Source organism: Ambystoma mexicanum, chromosome 12, assembly GCF_040938575.1.
Source record: "Ambystoma mexicanum isolate Mex_15411 chromosome 12, UKY_AmexF1_1, whole genome shotgun sequence".
In the NCBI taxonomy this organism is placed as follows: Eukaryota; Metazoa; Chordata; class Amphibia; order Caudata; family Ambystomatidae; genus Ambystoma; species Ambystoma mexicanum.
In genome coordinates, this window is record NC_090936.1 from 256,118,151 (window position 1) to 256,130,540 (window position 12,390).

The following is a 12,390-nucleotide window of genomic DNA, read 5'->3' on the forward strand; positions in this document are numbered from 1 at the left end:
TCTTAAGAGAGGTTGCTTACTGGCCACACATGGGGCAGGACCGCGACCAATACTTGAAGGGGTGTCTGGTGTGTGCACAATTTCAGCCATCATCCCTCACACACCGTGCGCCTCTCCAAAAGAGGGGGATGGCACTGCCATGGTCAGATTTGCAAATCGACTTCTTAGGCCTTGTGATTCGCTCGTCTAGGGGAAACAAGTACATGTTGACGGTCACATGCTTGTTTACCAAGTGGGTGGAATGTCTCCCGGCCCCAAACTGCAAGGCAGAAACAGCAGCTGCCCTGATGATTAACCACATCTTTTCCCGTTTTGGTCTACCTCAAAGGATTGAGTCAGACAGAGGTAGCCATTTCACCAGCGAGGTAATGACAAAGATGTGGGAGATACTGGGGGTCAAAAGGAAGCTACATATTGCTTACCGGCCAGCCTCTTCTGGTGCAGTAGAGAGATACAACAGAACCATTGTGAGCATATTAAAAAAGTTTGTGGCAGATTCTGGGCCAAGTTGGGATATCCGATTACCTCTGGTCCTAATGGCCATCAGATCTACCCCTTCATCTGCAACCAAAATGTCACCATTTGAGTTGATGACTGGACGCAAGATGGTGCTTCCCCAGCATTTGCTCTACAGGACCCAAGAGCAGACGTTGATCAATGCCTCCACAACTCATGAGTATGTGGAGAATTTGAGGAAACACTTCCAACATGCTTTTGCCTATGCTCAGCGGAATCTAGAAAGATCAGCTGATAGCATGAAAACCCATTACGACCTGAAGACAACCAGGAAGGAATATAATGTGGGAGACCGGGTCTATCTATACAATTTCCAAAGGAAGCAGGCGAAACAGCGAAAATGTTTGCCTACATGGAAGGGACCTTTTGAAATTATAGGCAAGATCTCCCCAGTTGCATACAAGATCTGCATCCCCAAAGGTAGTTTGGCGGAGGGGGAAGACAAGTGGGTCCACATCAATCAGCTAAAGTGTTGCCATCCCAGGCACACTCTGCAGCAACTGGAGGAGTCCTCTGCAATCCCAGAGGGGGCCGCTCCAGAGTAATTCAGTTCCAACCCTAAAATATCCCACATATGGTCTCTAAAATATTATGATTCTTGAAGGAAAATGTCTCCTGATTATATCTTGTTTTTGAAATAAGACTGCAAAATGTATCCTGATGCATACAATGTATATCTTCGCCACATCATTAATAGTGGTGGAAAAATGTCTAGGAATGTGTATTGCCGCTTTGCTTTATCATCCTAGGAGAGATGAAACCATGGAGACTGACCAAAGAGGACGACCCGGGGACCGGGAGCAAAGATCCGAGGGGCCAGGGTACCGCCCAATATTCCCATCAGGACCGGCAAGAAGAACCGATCGATCCAACTGGATGGAGGAAAAGAGGCAGAACTGTGCCATCTACGGAATTGGAAAAAGATGATGCGGACATACCAGCACGTGGATCAAACCATCCTTTGCACCCGACTCGAAATCAAAGTGCAGTCGGGCGGGGGGGGGGGGCTTGTCAGGGTTATTGACCCACGTTTGAGTCATTAAGCTGCAACAGTTGGTGCTGTGGGCTTAGAAAATCCAAGATGGCCGAAAAGCCAATGTTGCGCCAGAATCCAGGAGAACCGGGCAGTTTTGCGCACACCAAAATGGTCACCTAACCTGCCACCGACCACTACGAGCGTGATGGACCGGAAGCGCCATGGGTAAAAGGTGGTGCCCAAGGAAAAACAGCAGGGCCTGTTAGCTCAAAAGCGCTTTTAAACCACCTCTGTTTCTCTGAATGCAAGCTTAAAATGTCCATTTCAAACATTGCAAGATAGCTAATACAGGAGACCATCTGTTCAAAAACTGTTTTAATTAATGTCAAAAATGACTAAAATTAAGGGGCACAAAATTATTCTACTGCAGAATCCACACCAAGGCCATGTTGAGCAATGATCATATACTATCAAGAAAATCCCCTTTTTGAAATGGAGCTAATTCAAGACAACTCCTAAAAAAATGGTTGCAGTTCCGGCATGGACACAAACCGGCGCTAGCGGTCTAAACTCTGACAGGAGAACTGTACTTCAGGAGTTGCAAAAGGTTCCTGAGCCAGCTGGAAACTTCAAAGCCTTTTGGTTAATTAAAATTCTTAAACACCTGCTGTTCCCAGAAGACAGGCTGATTCAATTAACAGTCCAAGAGGCTGGGAAACCTTCTCACCTCAGAACTCCACACAAGAAGGCAGGATATCACATGGCCCTGTTGATTGAGAGGGAGGGGTTTCTCCTCCAGCCTGCAGGAGCCAACACAAGACTCTTTCCATTGAATAGGATATGCTGATTTGGGTGTTGACTGTAAACAGTGCCCTGCCAGCAAAGAAGGCCATGTGACCATCTGACTCACCAAGCTTCTGGGGGCGGACCCAAACACTGAAGTGAAGTGAATTGAAGGCAAATATATGTTTTATGAGAAAACTGATAACTAATTGTAACCAGATGACAGAAATGTACAACTTTGGGATCTTTAAAATGACACATTCACTCCCAGTTCAAGACTAGGCTGGTCGCTCTGTGATGTTCTGAGGCAAAACCCCAGGAATTATGAATGCTGCAAACACTGTATTTATGCTAGAGACACAATAACTTAGATTAATATGCTCAGGAAGAGGGTACGTGACTGTGTAAAGATTTGATGAAAAACCAATGTTGCAAAAGCTACCAAAACCGAAAATAAGTTGTCATTTTTGAATGCAAGCTTTTAGAAACATCAGAGTTGGAACAGAAACTTCCTTATGTGATATATGATGTGTATATGTAATGTCAACCACTTGTGTATCTGGGAAATGTGTTTAGTTATGAAAATGATTTTCTAAAGTAAAAGCAAAGGGGCGTTTCTTCAATAGATTGTAAATGATGATGACTCACTCTGACTCACTTTGATATGCGATCCCTTCTCAAATCAGGGACCAAAGAATCCTTTGACCTATCAAATCACGAGAGGGCTGGGCATGCAGAATGAGCCGACCCACCCACTTTCTAAAGACATAAAAAGAGCCATTGGAAGCTAGACAGAGACATTCATTTTCCATTTCTGCGGAGCATTTTGACGGACGACTTCACATCCAGACTCCAGGACTCCTGACTGACTCCAGATAGACTACAGAACTTTGAACCAAGAAGGCCTACTGCAAGCAAAAGTATTCTCAGCAGGCCTCAAAATCAATTGCAAATTATTCAAACAGCCGGGCGGAGCTGTTTGATTCTGGCCTATAACCCTGTGCCAGACCCAGAAAGCAGTGCTATATCCAGAATCCATTTGATCCAGACCAGCAGAACCAGAGATCCGTGCAGTGCCGAGTGCCAGACAAGACCGCTGTATCCAGAACCGCAGACCAGACCCAGACCGCTGTGAGCAGAACCGGTGCATGATTGACCCGCCGAGCAGAGAGAACCGCGGCTGAATTGACCAGATCTGTGACGAGGCCATTCCGTTTAAATTTATAGTGTGAGTATCTTGCCAGAACTGTGCAGAACCAATCTCTTAGTTTAAAATAATCTAATTCAAACTATTTTTACCTATTGAGAACTGCATCATAGGAATCCTGTGTTCATTCTGTCATTTCAAAGCTGCAAAACTGTCATCTGTCATTCTGAGCTTGACTTTTATTTTGAGAATTTACCTTCACAAAATCGTCCGTATCGCTTGAGATTTAACTTTTGTTTTAAAGCTAACATTCCCAGCTTTCCAACACACTCTTGCTACTCCTTTTAGCGCCTCCGTAATTGCGCTCGACGCACTCGGAAAAAGTGCCGCGATTTGACATTTGCTTCATTTCAACCACGTGTAGAAAGATCTGTCCTTTGCTTCCATTACCGAAATCCATTTTCAACCTGATAATCCCTCATTAATCATTGTTAGTGTGGACCTGAATTGATTTAAAGTATCTCTCACTCACCCTGAACCTCTAGAGGGAATTAAAATCAATTTTAGCATATTTCACTCCCTTGCAAATCACCTGAAAGTCTTTCGCCTGTGTTTCAAAATCATCCCTGGCGCGATAAGCTTGCTAGGGGGGAACTGAATTCGTATTGTACTGTGATTGTATTCCTGAAGACTGTGTGTGTTACTTCCATCTCCTTACATTGCATAGGGGGGGAGTAAATTGTCAGAGAAAAAGTGATCATATTATCTTTTGCTGAAATCATATCAAGTTTATTTCTGTACTGCCTTTTATTCATCTTTGCATCTCCTTGAAACCATAAAACATTCTTAGCTACCCTATCCTCTATACTACTCCTAAGTAATTAAATCAGTGTGCTAGTATAACATCATCCATTGTTGATCACTGTCATATGTCTAAGTGTGATATCAAATATTAATTTATCATAAAAGTGTGATATATCTATTGTTTAATTTTTCAAATAAACCTTTTTTAATTTGCGAAACAAACCTACTTCTTGGCTCAGTGGGGTCAGGAGGATTCTAAGAGAGGGGCGTTATACAAGGGTTCATCATCCAGATTATAACTTGTCATAAAAATATATAAATAAGGGCTTCCCTTGAGCAATCCCAGACAAGGCACTGACTTAGTGGGAATGCTTGATTGGAGTCATTAACAATCACCTGGGAGGATGGTCATTAAGGACTGGGAAGAAAATACTTGAGGGTGAGACTTGGTGTTCCCTCTCTCCCCATTTTCCCCTTCCTCAGCTTTCATGGCATATTTGCAATCCCATTCCATCTCTCACTCCCCATTTTCGACAAATATTGGAAAGAAGAAGAGGCATCCAAGAGTAGTGAGGATTACCTGCACGAGACACCTTAAGAAACAAAAGGAAGACTGACCCCTACTTCCATTAGGTTGCCCCATTAATAGGGTCAGGCATTTCATACTGACTACTCACGCCTAACTCCACTTGACTCTGGTTCTAAGTATAAAAGGTATGGTTTCACACAATCAGGAGAGCAGGCTATGTATCCAGAAAGAAGCCAAGAATCCAAGGAGCAGAGAGCTGAAGGGAGAGAAACCTGGAGGAGGAGCAGCATGCTGAGACACTGGCCCGGTGGCTGTGAGGGGCTGCGGCATGGCTAGCGAGTCATGTCTACAGGGAGCCTGATCAAGGCAGCCTGTGTCCTGTTGGCAGCGTGTGAAGAAGTGCTTGTTCACTTGGGACGCGTGCCAGTCCCAAGTGGATCTGAGGGGCACCAGCACAATGCTATCCAGTGAGTTTCAAGCCTAAAAGTGAGAAAAACTTGGGAGCGTGCGGCTAGCTGGAGCGGGAAGTGAGGAAGACAGATTTTGCAAGTTGCACAAAGCAAAAAGATAACAGAAAGTGAATGGAAAGTGAGAGAAAGGTTCGGAGAAAGCGGAAAGGAAGAAAAGGGCTCAAAAGTAGATAAGAAGGGTGCAAGTGACTCAAAACTAAAGGAGAGGTGCCAGTGGGCATCAAAGCGCTCAAGAGATCGGAACAGAAGCAAAAACGCTTGAAAGTAATTAAGAATGGTGCGAGTGATTCAAAGATAAAGGAAAGGTGCAAGTGAGCACCGGAGAGTGAAACTAGTGTGCAAGAGGCACTGAAAGGAAAAGGAGAGGTGCAAGGGTGCACAAAAGCAAAGAAGTGAATGTTCAAAAGGCACAGTGAAGAGAAAGTGAACCCAAAGGAAGGTGCCAGGGTCATGGCAAAACGAGAGAAGAGAAGACAGAGAAAGTGCAAGTGTGCACAGCACAATGAAGGGGGCCAAAGATCAGAGTGGTCACCCTTAGGAGGAGCCAAGAACCTAGCCTTTTCGAAAGTCTCTGATATTACCCCATGAGATGGTTGTGAGAGAAAGGAACTACGAATAAAAGAAGATCACATCACGACATGTTGAATTTTGTGTTTGGAACTGAACTTGTGTTTGGAACTGAAGGGGCATGAGCTTGGGGAAGGGAACACTGAGAAGCCCGGAAGAAGCTTTGTTATATTTTTGTTTTGTCTGAAACTTGGAAGGAATGAACTTGGGGAAGGGATTCCCCAGGAACTAACGGCATTGGGAGTTGTTGGAACAGAGTGAATGAACATTGTAGAGAAGAGCCAAAGAACAACTTTGTTTTGATTGTGCTGAACTTTGATGATATTGACCAAGCCGCACCTGGTGAGAAGACCACCTGGAAGCAGCCTAGTTGCATATTTCCTTTTGAATCACGATTTGTTCTTAAAGAGACTTCCTACCACATTTTATCAGAGAGTTAGGGCAAGCATAGGTTCAGACACAGACGAATTTTGGTTTTGAACAATAATACATTGACGGCCCTTAGAAATATCAGTTGAGGGAAACATCCATTTAGAGTTAGGGCCAGGTAGGTGTTGCACCAACCCCAGCATTATAGTAAATACAGGTTTTGAAACTAAAACACTTGAGTCTGTGTTTCTCTTGATACCATGCCTGTCTCATTTATGGTGTCAGTAATGGGATGTGACTCAACTGAAATGAGGTGTGGAACCCTAAAGTATGAAAAGTTAAGAATCAAAGCTTCTAACCCCACAGTAGCTACAAAGGGCTATGTAGGATTTAGCCTTTGTAGCAGCTGGTCAGGAACCATTCTATCCCCTTTCCTTCTCACACCTTCCCAGGCACTCCTGTCACTCTGTGGAAACGAGTAACCTTCAGGCACATCACAGGAAGGATTCCTGCAGTTTCTTGGCTTTCCGCTCGACACCCCTTTTTCTTCTTGGAGATACGACTACCTCGCCTTGCTTCCTCTTGCTCTTGCTCACAATGTGTCAGCGTCTGAGCTTTCCCTTCTCTGCAACCTGGTGTACAACAGCTATTGCCCTGCTGTTCATTCTCGTACCTGCTCTCACCTCTCTCATCGTACTGTGCTCCACCTTTTATATTCTGAGTAGTTGTCAATGAGTTTCAGGTGTTGGTGATTGTGACAGAATGCCTGACCCTGCCTGGCCCCATTAGTGGGACTGGGCCATTGCATATCACTAGTGGTACTCTTCCTAGTCTCAGTCCTCCTCTTCCTCATCTCAGTAGTTGGGTCAGTAAAGAAAGGAGGGGAATTATGGGAGTTGTAGTATCTCATAAAGGTAGAGGGAATGTGGGGTAAACAACTGTCTGGAAATGGGGGCTACCATGTCTCGCTTTCAGGTGTCTCTTTCCAACTCCCCAAGGACTCAATAACCAGGCGATCCTCCCTCGCTTGTCCAACCCCAGGCCCTTCCCTGGCCACCTGAATAAGGGACCCCCTGGGACTGAGTAGTGAAACACCCTTAGGTTTCTCACAGTGCACATAGAACTGAGGAAGGCTGCAGGAAAGCAGCCAACATACCCTTTTATTTTCCCCATATACTAGATTGTTGAGGCTTTTAGAGGTTGAGGGTCAGAGAAGGTGTTGGACATAGGACAGTGCACATTATTTTGGACATTCTGATGACTCTCTCATTAGTTATTTTGTTGGGGCACGGAACCCGCTCATAGAGTTAGGGCTAGTGAGGCATTTTTCCAACACCTTTTATTATTTCAATAAAAGCATATTGGACAAACAAATCATCTTGTATCTGTCTCCATGCTCTGACTCCTCACAGCAGTCACTGTATGTACTGCAGTGTTCTATAGCATACAAATATGAGTTAGATTTCCATGATTGATATTGTAGGCTCAGGAAACCACACCTGGCCGAAAGAAAATATGCAATGGCATTCTATTTGAACATGCTTGCAAGCATAGTGTGCTCTCTAATCCGGCATCCTTTTAATTGGGACAGAAAACAAGAGGCAGAACTCTCCAATAAATGACAGAGTCTGTGAATGATGCTTCTCTTGCTCTGCCAGGAAGACCTTTCTCATTTTATTTATTCGAGGCCTCATTTGTGCTGTAAGGTATTCTACAACACCACAACATGCAAACCTATACTGTTAATAGCACTTAACAGTAATTGACTTAAAATCATCAATATAGCCTTGCACCTTGAGGTGGTGGTGGGCACCTCTAGTCATGTGGAGACTACTTTTTTTTTATAAACAAGGAATATAGACAGGTAAGACAACTGACTACACGCACTGAAGATGAGAGATCTAAATAATGGTATTTTGGATGTATAGGTGGAAACTAATTATTCTTAAATTATTTAAGGACTGACCGATTATTGCATGTGTAATCCAAAATTAATTTATGTGTATAACTAGCTCATCATTTATTAAAATGTTGTGTTATCTGTAATCTGTTCATTTTATGAATGGGAATTTGCACTCACTTTTTATATGTTTTGTTTTCTTTCTCTCTTTCAATCCTGTTGTTTTTAATAAATGTTAGTAATGACAAGGCTTTGTGGTGTTGAATGTTCATAAGTGATTATGATAGAAAATTATAAAGACTTGAATAAGTTCAATAGGAGCCACAATATGTATGTGTCGACACTTAGAGAAAAAAAAAACGTGTTGTCATAGATGTATAGATTACATGGATATATGTGTTCATGGTTTGATGGATCGGCAATTAGAAATTGAATACATTTGGGTGTTTATTATTGTAAACAAGAAATTGAACAATATCATTGGAAAAAGAGATGAGTGATATAATCAATGAACCAGAGATAGGCCCTCATTACATGTTAAGTAGTCCAGTATAACAACATGCCGATAGCACTGTGAACCAGCGCTATTACTGTATGTGACAATTCTGAGTCATTTTGCCGGTAACACCGGCACCAGCAACAGCACACCCTGTGCTACTAGTGCCGGAAACACAGACATTGGTAGTAGCAGCAGCCCCCCAGACACCTGCCGGAAACTGCTGCACCAAGGAACAACCAGCACATTACAAGCATGGAAATTACAGTACTACCCCGGAAACACTGGCATCATGTACCAGACTGTACTTGGGTTTGGGGCCCCTCCCCTCACCCTTGTGTGAGGCTAAAAACTTGGGTGTCATCTTCGACTCCTCTCTCTCCTTCTCACCACATATCACTGACCTTGCCAAGAAGGCCCACTATCAGCTTCACCTCCTCAGAGGTATTCTCCCTTTTCTCACCTTCCGCTAGAAACTCAATGTCTCCAGAGCTCTGGGTCACTCAAGGATTGATTATTGCAACAGCCTCTTCCTTAATCTTAATCTTAATCTTCCTTAATCTGCCTCTGATGCAGCAGGGGACTACAAGACTTATCCTTGGCCTCAAGCCTAGGGACCACATCTCTCCAGCCCTAAAATCTCTGAACTGGCTCCTGGTGGTTGTAAGGATCAAATGCAAGACTCTCTGCATCATCAACGAGGCTTTCTGGGGCCTGGGACCTCACTACATTCAGTTCTCTCTCCCTAAATACCTCCCTGCTAGAGTCCTTTGATCCTCTAGCTCCAACTCTCTGCAGATCAGACACATCTCCAAGCAGAGAGTGAGGGCTAGATCTCTTTTTTTGGCTGGAGCATCCCTCTGTAATGGCCTCCCTGCACCTCTCCGACTTGAGCCAGATCTCCTTAAATTCCGGAATCTTCCCAAGACCTTCATTTTCTCCTCCTCCTTCCCGCTCCCCCTCCCGTGCTAGTCTCCTCCTGCTGCCACTACTGGATGCCTGTGTCCTTTATGGGTCTCTGGGGCCAGGCCCCCCCTTCATCAAGTCCCCCTTCTCACCCCTTTCTACTAGCACTTGCCCTCAGGCAACCTTACCTGATTAGCCTCCTGTGGGTAATCCCCCCCTGGCACTGTTATCCTACCCCTGGCTTCCCCGGGCACTAGCCCTCCTCAGCAACCCTTTGCACTTGTCTAGCCCCTGGGGCCCCCTCCCCCAGCATTTATCCCTCTTCTCCCTCCCCCTCCCCATCCCTCTCCTGACCTGCCCCCTCCCCCTACACTTCTTGATACGGCACTTGCACGATCTGAATGTCACAAGGCCTAGTAGGACCATTCTTGTTGTTTTTCTCCTATATCCCCCCCTCTTTTGTATTGTGATGCCTGGAAACACTTTCTGCTGTATAGGCGCCATACAAATGTTCAATGCATAAAATAAATTAATAAATTGGTCCCAGGTGGGGCTAAATAGGCCAAAGGTGCACCAATTCCCCCCAGGTGCACCAAACACAACCAGGAACACTGGAAAAGGCCCACACCCAGAACACTCCAACAACACAACCATGCTGCCTCTCTCAGTGGTAGCAATAGACATGGAGGCACTGCACACTTCAGTGCAGCTGAATGAGCTGGAGCAGCACCAATTGTGGCAGTAGACCAGGGAGAGGAGAAGAAGAAGGAGGGGGAGTATGATGGCTGGGAAGCAAGTGGTGAGGCGAAGGCAAGCAATCATATCCCGCACAAGGGTCACAGCCTGGACCCTGACAGATGGGTAGATACATAACCTGTACCGGATAAACAGTGAGACAGCACATGAACTAATGAACCAAATCCGGGGCGACATAGGGAGCAGGATATGCATCCAGACAGCCATACCACCGCTGTTGAAGCTGGTGTTGATCCTACACTTCCTATCCACAGGCACTTTCTAGCACTCTGTGGGCCAGCTGCATTGCATATCGCAGCCCACCTTCTCCAGATTGCTGGTGCAGGTACTGGAGGCCCTGCTGCACCATGTGAGCCAGCACATCGCCCTTCCAACCACCCTGACACAGGTAAATGCCACCAATTCCCACTTCTATGCGCTTGCAGGCATGCCAAAGGTGCTTACTGTATCGGACTGCCAACATTTTGAGCTGGTGCCATCACATGCCACAGAGTAGGTGTACAGGAACTGCAAGCAGTACCATTCCCTCAACATACAGATAACCTGTGACGCTGACCTCACCATCATGCACTGCTGTGCCCATTCCTAGGGTCAACTCATGACTCCATAGTTCCGCGGAACAGCACCCTGACAGCATACATGGCACAGCACAGTGGACAAAGGACCTGGATGTTGGGTGAGTCCATGGACAAGTACACACACATTGTTGCATGGGTCACAGGCCAAGTGGGGATCAGGGCATAACACAAATGCATGTCCCACAATCACCATGCATCAGCGGGAACAACCAGTGCATGCCCAATAGTCAGTCCACGAAGCACAGGAGTATCACCAGACTGTTGTCGTGTTAGTCAGTGGCAAGTACATACATGAACCCTGAGGAAGAAAACAGGTAACACATTAGAGGTATGAGAATGCAACAGACTACAGGTCCCTGAATGCAACATTGACACTCCTCCACCAAATCAATACCTGCAGTGCTCTGTCCCACCCTGGCCAATGAGGGCATGTTCTTGCAAGGGTCATGCATGCATGCATGCACTTACTATGTAGAACCCTCAGTCACATACAACACCACTGCAAAGTACAACTTGAAACGGTTGCTTAAGGCTATTAGCACCCCACGACACCACCTTGGTAACCTAGGGTGCTTAAAAAAAGTATTTTCAGTCATTGAATGGGATGCTCAATGACGGAAACTACTGTCTTAAGATAGCCAACGTGGAAAAGGAAGGCAGGGCTCCTTATGGAGCCCCTCTCCCCTTTACATGGCATCCATAGAAGCTGGGAAGCTGCTGCAGTGGGGGCGTGACATGCAGATAAGTCGAGGTGGGGAGGGGGGTGGTAAATGGACCAAAAAAAGGGAGATAGAGGGTGGGGGAAGTGGCAGCCTGGGGAGCCAGCCATCAGGTGGATTAGAATGCGGGCAGAGATTGTAGGTTTAAGCCTGAGTTCGTAGCCACCTGATTGGCTGGCTCCCCCTGCCAGGGTGCTAATGGTATACAAAGTGAATGCACTATAAGGAAAGGACAGAGCTGATGAAATTTACCATCTGACAGCCACAAATTACATCCGGATAGAGTTGTCTATTGCTGGGAACGCCTAAAAGCTGACTGGGTCCTATGGTGAAGAGCTGGGGACCAACCTGGAGAGTAGAGTGACCAGACCCCTGCCCTTTGCTCCCAGAGGGTCCTGAATTGCAGCTAGCTTTCCTTGACTTTAAACATAGGCTTTCAATGTAAGTTGAATTGACCCAATTGAAACCAAAGGTGGGGGAATCTGCGTGCCTTAAATCCTTTCTTTTTTTAGTGGGTGGGAGGGGGGAAAACTGTGTAGCCTATTTAAATAAAAATATTAATGTAATTTATCCCACTTAGCAGAACACCACAAGGTGATTGTTGTTAAAATTAAAAATTATCAAAGCTCATTGCGCGTGTGCGCTGAAAACTACAGACTGTAATTTAATTGGGAAATCCTATTGCTCCAGCTTCCCCAACACAGGCCTTTAAGTGGAGGGGTGTCAGAAATACAACATTTTCAAATCATCCCCAATGTTTCTGTTCAGCTTCCTCAACGCAGGCATTTAAGTGGAGGGGGGTCTGAAATCCAAATATGTCAAACCATCCCAATATTTACTCTCCAACTTCTCCAAGACAGACCTTTCAGTGAGG